We start from the raw sequence: 15,170 nt of genomic DNA, 5'->3' as shown, positions 1-15,170 counted from the left end.
GCATGTTTATGTACATATGAAGGCTGGACATTGACACTGGGTATCTTTCTTGGTTGCTATTCTCTTCCTTCCTTCCTTCCTTCCTTCTTTTCTTCCATCTGTCCATCTGTCCTTCTTTTCTTTCTTTCCTTTTCATTTTTTTTTTTTTTTTGAGATAGGACTCTCACTGCAGCCAGATCTCACCAATTTTGCTAGGCCTACTGACCAGAGAACCCCCAGGGAGCCCCCTACAGTTTCTTCCCAGTGCTGGGATCAGAAGTGTTTGCTACAGGGTCCAGCTATTTTTATATGGGTTCTGGAAGATCAAACCCAGGTGTTTCAGTTACTTTTCTATTACTGTGATAAAAACACCATAACCAAGGCAACTTATAAAAATATGGGTTTAATTTGTGGCTTAGGGTTTCAGAGAATCTGAGGCAATGGTGGAAGAGCCAAGGCAAGACAGGAACAACTGAGAGCTTTTATTTTTGACCCACAAGTGGGAGGCAGAGAGAAATACTAGGAGTGGCATGAGTCTTCTGAAACCTCAAAGACCTTCTCTTAGTGACACACCAACCTTTGACAAGGCCACACCTCCGCATCCTTCCCAAACAGTTCTACCAAATGGGGAGCAAATATTCAAACATATGAGCTTTTGGGGGCCATTTCATTCAAACCACCATACCAGGTTCTCATGTTTGCATAGCAAGCACTCTGCTCATGAAGACATCTCCCCAACCCACATTCCTAATTATTCTTTTTATGTCAAAACCAGTGTCAGAAAAAATGGTGGGATAGGGAAATATAATGCTTCCTTTCTGATCTTCACAATATTAAACATAGCCAATAACAAAAGCTTAGCTGGTAAACTGTTTCTCTAAATTTAGAAAGGCAATTATCCGTAGAAAAACACTAAATTAAAATTGAGTTTGAAGCTGGCAAGAGCAAGAAAGGCACTGCTACATAAGCTGATGGCCTGAGTCTGACTCTTTGAAAAGGAAGGGCAGAATCTATTCTACAAAGTTGCCCTCTGACCTTCATACTCTCAGGCACACACAGACACACAGACACACACACATACCATAAATAAAATAGCTTTTTAAAATCATTAATTTTTATTCTGTTAATTATTTTATTTATATAATTTTATGTCTATGAATGATTTACCTGTATGTATGTAAGTGCACCACACATACGTCTGGGGGCTGGTAGAGGCCAGAAGGATGAATTAGATCACCTGAAATTGGAGTTTTATGAAGTTGAGGGGTGCGAGGTGCTGGAAATTGAACCCAGGTCCTCTGCAAGAGCAGCAAGTGCCCTTAACTGCTGAGCCATCTCTCCAGATCCCTTAATATAAAGTTAAGCTTATTGTTTAACTGAGCGGTGTCTAAAGAAGTCAAGTAAGCATAAATTAGGAATATCCCTGGTTGGCTGAGTTCTCACAGTTGGGAACATTGTTGGGAGGTCTTTTCCTTCTCCTTGTCTGACACCACCCCCCCCCCAGCCCCATCCCACAACCTGATTTTTTAGACTATAGTTGCATGCAGCACTGTCTAAAAGCTGAGCTGCTCTGCAGATGTCACCTCCCTCCACACCCAGCCCATCTCTGTCTCTCAGCCTCCCTGATTACTGGGTTGGTATTCTTGGCCAAGTGGCATCATCAGGGGAAAAGACACAATACTTTGAGTGCACCAAATCCTCATACCAGACTTCTCCCCCTCCCCTCCCATCCCCTCCCCTCCCATCCCCTCCCCTCCCCTTGATGCTGGCTTTGTTCTCTTTTTCTGAAGCATGACAAACAAGTGGTTTTTCTTTTTCACTTTAATGGTTCTTTCAACAAAAAGGGGTAGTGTAGGGCTTTCTGATAGGTGTTTCTGTTTAATGAGGTTTTTATTATACTGTATTGGTTTCCCTGAAAAGAAATTATGAGCAGCAAACAGCTGATAATGGAACAAGAAGGGGAAGAAACAATAACCCAAAGAGGCAAACATTAATGCAGCAGCAGATGCATTTGTTGGAGCTGGGGGATTAAAAGCCACTTCCCTTCTCCCTTGACCACCATTGTGCTAACAAAAAATGAGTGTGGGCCCTCATTCGCCAGTTGCGTGTGTGCGAGAGATATGGCTATAGATACAGACTCAGCTAAACTACCATCTGTGGAGGAAGAAGGGTGGAGAGCCCAGTCTAGACAAAGATGAGTGAAGCTAGGAGTGCCGGGTTTACAAGGGCTGGTCGGTTACCATGGAAACTAATTGGCGCTAATAAGTAAAGGGACATTTTAACTGTGGGAACAGAATAGGAGGGGCCATTCTTCAATATCACCGTTACCTATTAATCATTCATTTTAGGAGCGTCCTGCCTCAGTTTCTAGGATGAAGCAACCCACTCCGCACAGGGCTCCTCCATCCTGCTCCTTCTGACTTTACAATGCTGGATATCATCTTTTAAAATACAATGTATTTTAAGTTTAGATCTTTCAAGGCAGAATCAATTTCACTTTTTCTTCCTTAAAAAAAAAAAATAATAAACTGTTTGCAGATGGCAAGGAGAAAGCAAGGGAAGTAATGGAAAATTCTTAACTTCTAAACCGGCACTGCACGGAGCAGGGAGGCAGGCTGGAGGCAGGGAGGCAGGGAAAGCAAGGAGACAGGCTGCAGAGAGAGGAGCCAGGACCTTCTTAGCCTGTGGCACCAGCCTCAGGGATGAGGTTGAGCTGATTTTTCCCACCAAAAACATTTCAGAACAAGAAAAACACGCACCTTTGTGGACTAGTTTTACAGGCCACCTGAAAGGTGGTAGCATGGCCTTCCACTGCTCAGAACACAGAACAAGCATGGGCCAGGATCTATGGCAGCCTTGTACTTTTTAACTTTAAAAAGAGTGTTAAATGGGATGAATGACTAAAATGATCAAGAGAAGTAATAGCCAACATTTAATGAAAAGGTCTACAGTGGAACATAGAATAAAAAGTTTCAAATGCATTGAAAAGCATTTCACACAATAATGTAAGTCAGAGACAGGACCCCTTGGGAAACATCTCCAAGAAGGGAGACTGCAAGCCCAGGGTGTATGAAACATATTGATTTAACACCTTTACAGTTTCTTAAGTTTTACTTTTGTAACTCAACTTACAGTTTAAGAGATTGCAAACTGACTTAATAATGTCTCCGGGGTCTTTCCCATCACACAGTTGAGGCTATCCAGATTTCCAGACTGAGGTCTGGCTGGATTAACTATTACCCACTCCTCCAAAACCAAGACAGAATAAAATTGCCCTACAGTAATTGGCACTATTAAAATTTTATGGTGCCCCAGGGAAGTGTTAGGTCTGTCCTGCCAATTGCATTGTTGACAATGTCTGTGTTGCTTATGTATCTGGATGTAGGTGCGTGGGATTCAGAGGTAGTTTAGTGAATTTGTGAAACACTGTAAAGCAGACACCTTATAATCACTCTGGGAAGACAATAAGCAAATGAAGCCAGAACTCCCACCTCCCTACTGGCTCCCCTGCCCTTTTCCTGATGACCAGTAGGGGAGACATCACTCCACAACAACTCAACTCAATTCTCCTCTCCTCTCCTCTCCTCTCCTCTCCTCTCCTCTCCTCTCCTCTCCTCTCCTCTCCTCTCCTCTCCTCTCCTCTCCTCTCCTCTCCTCTCCTCCCCTCCCCTCCCCTCCCCTCCCCTCCCCTCCCCTCCCCTTCCCCTTCCCCTTCCCCTCCCCTCCCCTCCCCTTCCCCCTCCCCTCCCCTCTCCTCCCCTTCCCCTCCCCTCCCCTTCCCCCCTCCCCTCCCCTCCCCTTCCCCCCTCCACTCCCCTCCCCTTCCCCCCTCCACTCCCCTCCCCTTCCCCCCTCCCCTCCCCTTTCCCCCCTCCCCTCCCCTCCTTGCCTCTGTACTTTGGAAACTTGCAACAGGAGGAACTGCAAACATCCTAATTAACATCACAGAAACATGCAAAACAACAACAACAAAGCCAATCAGTCAACCTTGCTTGTTACTGAAAAAATTCTTTTTATGGCATTGATATGCCAAGTATCAGCTACCTATTTGTAATCTGGAGATTTTTAGGCTTTGGGGAATTTTACATCTCTCTCCCACCCTCCCCCTCCCCCACAAGTGATCGGGTTTCCTCACCACAAACCTCAAAAGGTGTAATATTTAAATGTTAGCTTCCAACAGGCACAGTCAGGCAGGAGATGGAATTTAAAATTCCTCTTTACTCTTTAAGATTATCCAAATTCCTTGGATGTCTGATGGAATTTTTGAAAGGATAAGATTTTTTTAAGTAATGAATTTATTTCTCAATATCTTCTTATATGTAACAAATGTAACACTCTCTGAATCAGTTTATCAGTGTAATTACTTTTATAAAAACCATTCAGAGAAACTGCAGTTGGGGGGGGGGGAAGCACACAAGATGGATGTATTAAAAACAACCCCAAATTGAAAACATTTCAAAGCAAAATTGTTAATGCTATGCTTGAGCTACGTGAATGTTATAAGCACAATTAACTAGAAACCAATAAAAATAATTCCTGGCAGAGTGTAGCCTTCTAGTACCTGCTATTACAGGAGCTGTAATCCAGAGAAGGCTGTGGATGTCGGAAGTGGTAAAAGCCACCTTTATCTAGGAAAGCATGAACTGCTTTAGAGAAGTAGAGCGAAATGGTTTTCATTGACCGTCTCTGCTTGAGTCGGGGAGACACGTGAAGAGCCCAGTGAGAAGTTTCGGCTCAAAGCTGCGACACCACCCCCCAAGCCCTTCCAGGAATGTTGGAGGCGGCCGCCCCCAATCAAAGGGAGGTAGGAGTTTAGATTTCAAAATGTAGATGTCACATTTCAGTGCAAACTACTCCCACATTTAACACTTTATCAGCATGACAAGAAGAATCTTTTATCTCCCTGAGGTGACTCGGGGAGCGGCTTGCAGAGGACACTGCCCTCAATAGATGAGCTGTAAAAGATTTTTAGTGTTCCTGGGCATCCCACCGAGAATCCCCTCCACCCACCCAGGAGCACAGAGACTTGTGAAAAGTAACGCACAACTGGCCACCAGAAGAATTCATTCGCTCTACCTTCCCCGCCGCACCTCCCACGCCTCTTTTTGTAGCAGTCCTTTCTCTCAGAAAATCTCAGGTTACTTGGCTGAGGAGTTCTCCGACCTCCCCGTCCCTGCCCAGCCCTCCGCCTCCAATCCGTACGAGACTCCCAGCCCCAGCAATTGGATTGGGCAGCCTGTCTTGACACAGCACTATGCTGAGTGCTTGAGGACGTGTTTCAACAGATGGTTGGGGTTAGTGTGTGTCATCACATTCGAGTGGGGATTAAGAGAAGGAAGGCTGCCCTGCTGGAGCTGTGTGGTCTTCTCCAAGTGAGAGTTGCAGACAAATCCAAGTACTTGTCTTTGGGGAAGAGGAGGAGGAATTCATTTGCAGCAGCCACAAGAAACGCAGTATTTTCAGGTAAAGTAAAAGACACCAAATCAATTCTCTCTCTCTCTCTCTCTCTCTCTCTCTCTCTCTCTCTCTCTCTCTCTCTCTCTCTCTCTCTCTTCCTCTCCTCTCCTTTCCTCTCCCCTCCCTCTCTCTTTCTCCCTCTCTCCCTCTCTCTCGCCGTAGTTTGGAATGTAATGCTAGCCCAGCACACTTGTCAAAGCCAGTCCTCGCCGTTCCATCAATGCTGCTATTGTCCGGCTGACAGATAACAGTGCACATAGCTCTGGCTCGGCTGTCTTTGTAGCGCTACCGCTTCTTGTGCGTTGCTTTTGAAGGTGTAACGAGGAAACTGTCTTTGAGAGCCCGGGTGCCTTGAGGTCCCCGTTATAGGCGCAGAAGAGTGGGTGCGGACTGCTTACCAATGATGGGCAAGGCCAAGAAAGCGTTTATTTTAGCTCTCACCATTAAAGAGTTCACTTTGAAGCTGTTGCATTCTCCTTCTCCCTAAGAAAAGATTCTTCTAAGGGTGTATGACCAGCCGGCAGAATCAGAAACGCTTTGTTAACCGAATTTGTGCAAGGTAGATTGCGTCGATTTGGGGTGGAGCAAGAGTGGTTTTTAATAATTTTTGGAGACTAAGTCTGGGAACTCCTTCGGAGAAAAGGGCTGGCTACCGTCGGTGCAGTCTTTGGGTCGGCTCTGAAACAAAAATACTTAGAGCTGGAAGCAAAGCAAAGAGGGGAGGTAGGAGGAAATCGCTTTCTAACGTAGCCCAGTTGCAGCTGCAGGGGGAGCAGATGGATGTAATTCACTTGCAGATCTGTGTGTGAGTTTTACAAGTCAGGAAAAACTAAAGTAGCCTATCTGGAATGGATCATTAAACTCGCTGCATTTATAGGCTTTCAACAGTGTTAATGAAATGTAAATAGATGTTCAGGCCCGGCTATAAACAAATAAACAAAAAGATTTTAATTACGAATTACTCATTGGAAATTAATGGTCATCCGGGTGCCAAGCAACAGTAAGTGAGTTGTCATCTGATGTGTGGCTAACTGCTCTGCCAAAATCACCCACCAGGATTTAATTGTATTGGATATAACGAGGGGCATTACATGCTACATCTTATGTCATTAAAAAAAAAAAAAGCCTTTCAAATTGGTGCCTTATTTTCTGAGGGATTAAAAAGGTATTTTTATTTTTCAAGTGTTTGTGCAAGATGGGTGAGTCTGCGTTACTTCTTTTACTGCACCCAGAAACTAACTTGTTTTCTGAGAAACCATATACCTGCGCTATGGAAGAACCTGGTCCTACAGGGATTGAGAATTGAGTAGAGAAATCTAACCTGCTCCTTACCCTTTGCAGGTGAGAGATTTTTGTACACAACACTGAATCTGGGCTGTTTGCAAGAAGGAACTATGTAATAGGAAGAGTAACAGGATGAATGCCTGGGACTCTGTGATTTGACTTAAAGTCTAACATTCAGTTTCAGGTTTCAGTCTTATATTTCTGTAATCATAGAGCTGACTTTAAAAAACTCATTTAAAAAAAAAGTTAAGACAAAACCAGTATCCCAGTTCGATGCTGAGGCGTTTGTTTTTTAGAATGTCCTGTGTCCAAGATCTGAACATCTTCAGTGAAAAACGTTCTCCCGCCCGTGATTCTGAGTATTATTGGAGCCCTAGTATTACATAACCAAAGTGAAATAGGACTTAGTTCATAAGCTGAGGCCGTCTGGAATTCCATTCATTCCATATTAGTTTTGTTGTGGAACTGAGGTTTCAAAAGGGAACCGGGAAAGGGAGACTAATGTCTCCCATCATATCAGGATGGGAGCTCCTTATGGCACGGAGCAGATTCAGCGTTTGCTGACCAGGCCCCTGGGCACCATTGTAGCACTATTTCAGGACAACATAAAGTCCTCCTGTTGGGCTGGCTTTCACCCAAGGAGTTGTCCCACAATGGTGTTCTAACAAAGGCAAGAACAAGGTTCTGCTTATGAATGGAAACCCTACAGGGGCCCCATGAGCCTATGCCTGGAGACTAATCACCAAGTTGATTGGTCAGGAGGTAGATAATATAGGAGACTCCCCTTCTCCCACCCCAAAGAATCACCTGCCCAAGGCAGCAGGGCGCAAACAAGACACTGAGTGTTGGAACAGTCAATTCACACCTTGAAGACACAAACTTATGTTTTTGTCTCCCTAACAGAGCAATGTAAAATAACTCACTGAACAGAAAGCGCTAACTTAAAAGACAGTGCCCACGGGGGGACAGTCTCTGTTTCTTGTCAAAATCTGGATCTACCCATTCCAGATGGCAAACACTGAGAGACTTATTTGTGGTGACTTCTACATCCCTCAGTGTGACATTTGGTCTCTTCCTGACAACACTGTGCTGCTGACACAGGAAATTCCCATCAGTATTCTAACACACAGGGAGGGGTCCCTCCCAGGGAAAGAACCAGAGAGGGTGAGGCTCTGTGTGTCCTGTAGCTGTGTCCTTTACCTAGATCTAAATTAAGGTGACACTTCTGAGAGATGGGGGAAAGGTTGATTCCTTTCCACCATCTTTTCCATGAAAGTTATAAAATTCATTTTTATGATGGAGGGGCTTACTGAAATACATTAATTATTCTCTTAACAGATTGAATGGGGACCCCCATCAAGATGCTAAAATGAGTGTCTGTATTCTGTTTCCGTCTGGGGAACTTAATGGGCCACCAGAGAGATTGTTGTAACCATTTCTGTTGTCATGGTTCAGCCAAGTGGCAAGTATGACACTTTTCTTTTCCTGACTCTCTGTGCATAGAATAAGGTTTGGGATTTGAAACTTCTGCTCTTTCAATCCTCAAAGGAGAATCTCCACTACCGAGCTGTGTATAGTGTTGGCTATCCCCAATCTTTGCCATGTAAATTAGGACAACTCATCGGTCCAGTTAGGACATCTGGTTCTTTTTTTTTTTTTCTGCACGAAAAACTGCATAGCCAGAATGAATTTAAGGGGATTTCAGCTTTATAAGCTGCTCTAAATATTTGTATTTTTGTCATTATTGACATTGGGACAAAGAGGCTCTTGTATAAAATTAAGTATGAGGCCATATGATTAACTCACCTTTCTGTAAGATCCATGAAAAAAGTCAAAAGAAAGTATTTTGCAGGGGAAAAAAAAATGCCTGAAAATGTCTCCTGCTTAAAAATATTTCCAATTCAATCTCACTATGCTGGGGAGGAAGGGGAAAAGTCTGTGAACTCCCCCTCAGCCTCTTTCTCCACCCCAACTTCCCTATTCCCTACAGCCAATCTGTCATCAAATCCTAAGAGTCCTTCCTTTAATATATCTTCCACATCTGGCCTGCAGCTACTGCCCCAGTGCAATGATTCTCTTACATGTGGGCTGTCGCAACAGTCTCCTAACTGGTCCTCTTTGTCTCCATTTCCCTCTGTTTGTGAATGTGCTGGTGATTGGGGCTTCAGACACAGAAAGATGTATAATTTCTCCACTGACCCGCACCCTCACATGCTGGCCCACTGAACTGCACCTTCACGTTGGCCCACTGACGTTAGCATCATGTGGTTCTTTCTGGTTCTACAGTCATAAGCCTGTGTATGAAAAGGGTCGTTTCACTTACCCACATCTACTTACTCATCTTTCAGAATTTTAGTTTGATTTCTACATTCTCCCAAAGGCCCCTAGTCACTCACACAGATAGGAGCTTTCCTTCTCCCAACATTGTACCTAGCATAATTGCTTTATTATATCCTGCTTTGGTAGTTTGCTTATTTTACCTTGTTACCTCCTCAGGTAAGGTGACAGGGACTAACCTGGTTTACATTCTTCTCCATAGAGGACATAATAATGTGTGTTCGCCAACCCACGGAGACACTCAGACATTAAAGGTATTTTCTAGTAATCCTCTTAGAGCCGTGAGCCAACTCTTAGTGTTTCCTCCTCATCCACCCATTACAAAGGAGGGACAAGCATGAAACTCAATTGGTTTTATTTTAAGAGCCCTTGGGGGAAGCACCACTTGTAGTCAAAATGTGAAATTATTGTCCCAAGTCAAGAATGTTAGGTAAAACACTCCCATCTATTTCAACATTTTTTAATGATTCTGACAAGAGTTAGAACTACGAGGTGCCCCTCTGTCACTTAAAATACAGGCAGACAACACACACACACACACACACCAAACCAGACCAAACAAACAAAGGATTTATGTCAGGCTTCCAGAGTAATTGGTTAAGAAAAACATGGAGGCAAGACAGAGAAGGGATCATCACCTCTAAAACAAATTTAACACAAAGCTAAATGCAGTCAGCCTGAGTCCCTTGCTTGCTCAAACTCTCTGTCTACCAGGGAACACGGAATCTTTCATTGGTACCTTTTTTCAGGAAGTGCAACTGAGCAAGAAATTCTCTCACATAAGCTTTGTATTCCACGTAGCAAAACGTGCTTGTGGAGGGACACTGGTCATTTGACACATTTTCAGAAGCCTGGAAAGGTCAAAGGGCCTTCTTTCCACTCTGATCACCTGGGCTGCTACTGCAGCCACTGGCCACTAAAAACATCAGCCCAACACATTCCACACCTCCCCCACCCCACTAAAAAGTAGAGGCTCGCCCCTGCGGCCCCCTGCCCTTGCAGACTTGTCTCTAGAACTTTGAAAAAGAGCTGACTTAATTGCCTGGCTCCATTTTCAGCTGTACCAGATAAGCAACTCTACTTTGTCCTCCAAATATGTGGCTCCTGTATTTCCAATTAATAATGTACTAATGGCTTATTAATTTATAAAAAGGCTCTATTTTCAAAGTTAAAACCTTGCCTGATTTGGTGTCCCTTGAGAAGATTTTATTTGTGTAGCCCAGGTTGCCCTGAAACTCGGGATCTTCTTGTCTCTGCCTCTCAGGCTCTCAGATAACGGAGATACGGGTTCCCACTGTCAGCATCCACCATAATATGTTTTCTTGTTTCTATTTTTTTTTTTTTTTAACAACACAAGTGCCAATGTAGGAAACAATGTCTGTGTCTCTAAAATGTGAATCCAAGAGACAGAGGGGCACACCTCTGTTTAGCTGCAGTGGCCAAGGTTGGTTCAGACATTGTGTTTCTGGGTGAGACATCTTCGTTATCAAAGGTAGCGTCTCCCAAAATTGATCTGGAGATTCATGTTGTACAAATTCCAACATGAGGTTAAGAGTTAGAACCAGGAGGAATCTGGGAACTGCCAAGAGCCAGGTGGCTCTTGTTTAAATAAAGAAGGCTGTCCTGAGGTGCCTAGGCTGTTAAAAGCATTTGTCACATACCTGGCAACCTGAGTTCAATTTCCAGAGTCCACGTGAAAATAGAAGGAGAAACCAATTTGCAAAGATTGTTCTATGGGAGCATACTCAAGCACAGGCGAGCGCACGCACAATAATAATTAATAAATTTAAAAGAAAGATTCCCCCTGAGCAAGCCTCCTCTTGGGAGGCTGAAGCACTATGCTTACTACAAGTTCAGAAGGCTAGCCTAGGCTACATAATGAGTTTTCTAAGGTTATGATGAATTCAGGAGGAATTTAAGGAACTTTCTAAAGAGAACTGTGTATTGTACGATGGAGACTCAACACCTAAGCACCTAATTATAGATAATTTGAGGGCTGTAGAGATAGTTCCAGGAGTAAGAGCCCTTCCTGCTCTTACAGAAGGCCTGGGTCCCAACACCCAGACAGCAGTTGCAGCTCTCTGTAACTCCAGTTCTCGGGGAGTTAATGCCCTCTTCTGGCCTTTCTGGGCATTGTATGAAAACACTCATACTACATACAGAAATAAAAATAATAAATCTCTTGATAATAATGAATTTAAAAGTATATGTTTTGAAATCAAAGAAACCAGCCTTGATATTTTTCTCCCCTTACGTGTAGTGTTGCTTTGGTTTGATTTCTCCTGTTTTAAGCTTTAACCAATTCTTAGGTTGCCGTGGGCCCAGTCTTCACCTGATGTACTAATTGTAACTATGAGATCCTGGTTCTGTGGTTGCAACGAGCTGAGCTAGTGGTTTTGGTTTGGTTTCGGTTTGTTTGTTTGTTTGTTTGTTACTCTTCTTCCATAAAGGGTTTCTACTTCAGAAACTACGGTAAAGTCCACAAACAGAATGTTTAAAGAACTTGGGGAAATCCTTTATTTCTTTAATGAAAACAGCCCTAATACCATCCAGTCTATGTCTCTACCCATTTTTCTGGGCAGTTATAACATCCCTAAAAAGCAGAGCGGAATCCAAATGAGGACTTTCAGTCCTCCACTCCACTCCTGTGACAGAATGTTCTAACTCAAGTAACATCGCTTGCCGTGTTAATTCCAAGCACTGTCTCTTAAGGTGTGAGCTTCAGAAGAATCACATGAGCTAGGGAAATGATTGTTTGGATTCAGAGTGTGTCCTTATCAATAATACTTTACAAGTGTGAGCCTGTGAATATCATCCTCAAAATGCATACCACAAACATGGCTTAGCACGCATTCACCTTTCTATAACATGGCATGCTCCCTAGATAGACTTTCTCTTGTACAGAGCCTCCTCCTTAACCTTCACCTGCCAACAAGCAATCCTCTAGTGAGCAGAAAGAACGTCCTGAAGGACAGATGGGCTTGGCAGCATCCAGGAATTTGGGAAAGTTCAGCTTTCATCTTATAGGAAGCACATCCCAGAAGGAGAGGCCCCCACAAATCTTGTTCTGCATTTCCGTCCTAAGAACTTCTTCACTCTGGTCAAAACAAAAGAGGTGTGTGGAGCATGACAGACAGTAAAGTCACAGGATATGTGCTATTTTATTTTATATTTGGCAAAACTTAGGCTTCCTATGTCTCACCAATTCTGTGTCTCTGCACTTACTACGGGGATTTAGGAGTGCACTCACCATCAAAGAGAGCAAAATCCACGTTCTCTATGTGGCTTCCATGTTCTAACAAAGAGCTGTGCTGGGCCTCCTAAATAGAACCGGAGCCCAAACGGAACATGAGCAAGAAAGCATCACCTTGGCTGAGAACTTCCTGTGTGCATATGCTTATCCTGTATGTGGAGAGACTGCAGAATGACAAAGGGGACCCTGCTTTCCCTGAAGTGATATCTAGAGTCACTGTGTGCAGAAGTGTACGTGTGCGCATGAGCACACACACACACATCATAGCAGTGCAGAGAATTTTGTGATCAAATGTCAGTTGTTAGTGCTAATTAAATAAAAGGGGTGCCAACAGAGCCCCCTGTTGGAGGAGTTAAAACTTGAGTTTGGCTAAGTATCACCATATGCAGATGTATCAAAATGTGATTCAGGCCCAAGATTTCTGAGCTACCATGTTGGGGACAATTTTCCTATCTTCTCTTTTACTGTCTCCTTGTCTTTAACATGTGAAATGGCCATCACATATCATGGTATATAGTACAGCTGCACAAAGGTCCGAGTTTGCCCCTTCCCTGGGTGCAGAAGAGAATTGTTTGGCTGACACTTGCTCTTCAGTACTTTCATTTGCCTATTTGTACCACAAATGGAATCTCTGAGAAAGCGAAGGGGAAGGAGGAGAGAAAGAGGGATCAAGAAAAGGAAAAGAGGAAAGAGAAGAGGCAGTTATGGCTGACCCTGCTAGCACTCTGAACACATCTATCTATAAGTGTGTCAGGTCCTATTTAAACCAAGCCAGATTCCAGACTGTCTTGACACATCAGGCAGAGATGCTGGTGTTGCCAGGTAAACCAAAGCCTTAAATAGGAGAGACAGGGCAGGTGAGATGACTCAGTAGGCAAAGGCAGTCTGTGTTCTGCCTGGGATCTTACATGGTGGAAGGAGACAACCACTCAAGAAGCTTGTCCTCACCTTCTCCAGAGTGCTGTGACATGTGTCTGCTCACATAAGCACAAGCACACAGATTCCTAATAAAATGTGTTTCAAAGGGGTTTGGGGAGATACGGCTTGGTGGTTAAGAGCACTTGCTGATCTTCAAGGGACTGGGGTTGGCTTCCAAGCACCCACAACCACCCGTAACTCAAGATCTAGCAGATTCATGCCTCTTCTATCCTCTGTGGTGCCAGGTGTGAACATAGTACATATACAGACATACGTGCAGGTGAAACTCCCATAACATAAACAACTAAAAATTTTAAAAGGGAGCTGGAGGGATGGCTCAGTGGTTAAGAGCACTGACTGCTCTTTCAGAGGTCCTGAGTTCAATTCTCAGCAACCACATGGTGGCTCACAATCATCTATAATGGGATCTGATGCCCTCTTCTGCTGTGTCTAAAGACAACAACAGTGTTTTTCAGAGGTTATTATATAATAGAGGTTTGTTGCCTTCAAATCACATTTGGAATAACTCTGTAATGCAAATATGGGTAAAATCTGCAAACACAGGCTAATGAGATGGTTCGGCAATTGTGCACTCATGTATACCCCACCCTCACACCCATCACAAAGAGAGAGAGAGAGAGAGAGAGAGAAACAGACGCACACGCACACACGCACGCACACACGAATCCTTCTTTTGCCAAGGACCCAGGTTCACTTCCCAGCACCTACATGGCAGTTTACAACTATCTACAATCCAGGTTACAGAGGAGCCAATGCCCTTCTTAGCTACCTTGGGCACTACATGCATGTGGTCCACTTACATTCATGCAGGCAAAACCTTCATGCGTACAAAAATAAATAAATATTTAAACTATGTGAATGCAAACACATACCAATAGAGCTCAACCTGACAAAATCTAACTCTGATCATTGACAGATAGGAAACAGGAATCCAACATATGTTTTCAGAACTAAGACATTTCCCCTTAGACTAAAAAGAATCTTTTCTAAAATTAGAAAGCAAGGGGTAAGGAGGAAGACAGGGAGGGGAGGGAAGCAGGGAAAGGATATTATTGATTGGCCAAGTAAAATTCTGGTATTTCTAAGTTTGAGGAAATAATGACTTTTCAAGTCAGAACACCAAACTACTTCTGCAAAACACTTAAGATTCTCTCTATTTTTTTTTTCAGCTAAGATAATGCTGTCAGAAAGGAATGTAAAACGTAGAGTCCAGAGGCAAAAGAGATGAAATATTGACATTGCTTCTGCTCATAAGCCTTCAGATTTTACCATGGAAGAGCTTGATTGATAGCCTCTTACAGAATGTATAAATGACATGTTTTACAAATAATATACGCACTCACAGACCGCTTTCTTCACTACAAAACAATTAGTTCTTTAAAAAAATGTTAATTGGTGCATGGTAATTGGACAAATTTGTGGAGTCAAGTGTAACATTTGACACATATTTACAGCATACAATGATCCAATCAAGGTAATTAACATAGAGCGTAGTTCTGAATTTTAAGATTTGGGGAAGGTTCCAGGCTGGGCTGGAAGTTGCTGTGCACCCAAGCCTGGCCCTGAATTCTTCAATCTCCCATTCCTAGCTCCTCAGAAGTCTTTCTTCCTCTTTATATTCGTTTTATTTCAGTCCTGTAATTACCTCTGTAAGACAGGAAGCATTCCTTGGGCGAGCAGCAACCTAGTACAGCAGATGGATTCCAGTCTTAGCTATTGTTTTCATTAAAGAGGACGGCCACATTGGTCGTTTCATCCTCTTGTTCTGTATCCTGCGGGCATTGTGACCAGAGGAACACAGAGCTTGAACCAGCATAATTTGCAATCGAAATATGTTTCTTTAAAAACTTATTTTATTTTTAATTACGTGTACACATCTATGTGTGCATGTTTGTGCAAGCATGTATGTGTTTGCAGGTGT

At 43.4% G+C, this 15,170-nt stretch overlaps 1 protein-coding gene across 4 annotated transcripts in view; it reads left to right on the top strand.

Moving 5' to 3' along the window:
• Positions 1-5,114: 5,114 nt before the first annotated feature.
• Sulf1 (sulfatase 1) overlaps positions 5,115-15,170 on the top strand; it is a 158,911-nt gene continuing 148,855 nt past the window's right edge. Inside the window, exon 1 of one of the 4 annotated variants that reach the window (XM_076924354.1) lies at positions 5,115-5,442. The gene's annotated coding sequence lies outside the window, so the exon portion shown is untranslated. Of the gene's footprint in view, positions 5,443-8,166; positions 8,187-15,170 lie in introns of those variants that run through there. The other 3 variants (XM_076924358.1, XM_076924359.1, XM_076924356.1) reach the window with 3 other exon arrangements.

This window comes from Arvicanthis niloticus, chromosome 25, assembly GCF_011762505.2.
Source record: "Arvicanthis niloticus isolate mArvNil1 chromosome 25, mArvNil1.pat.X, whole genome shotgun sequence".
In the NCBI taxonomy this organism is placed as follows: Eukaryota; Metazoa; Chordata; class Mammalia; order Rodentia; family Muridae; genus Arvicanthis; species Arvicanthis niloticus.
Note: the sequence above shows the minus strand (reverse complement) of the source record. Positions and strands in the feature narration are given on the sequence as shown.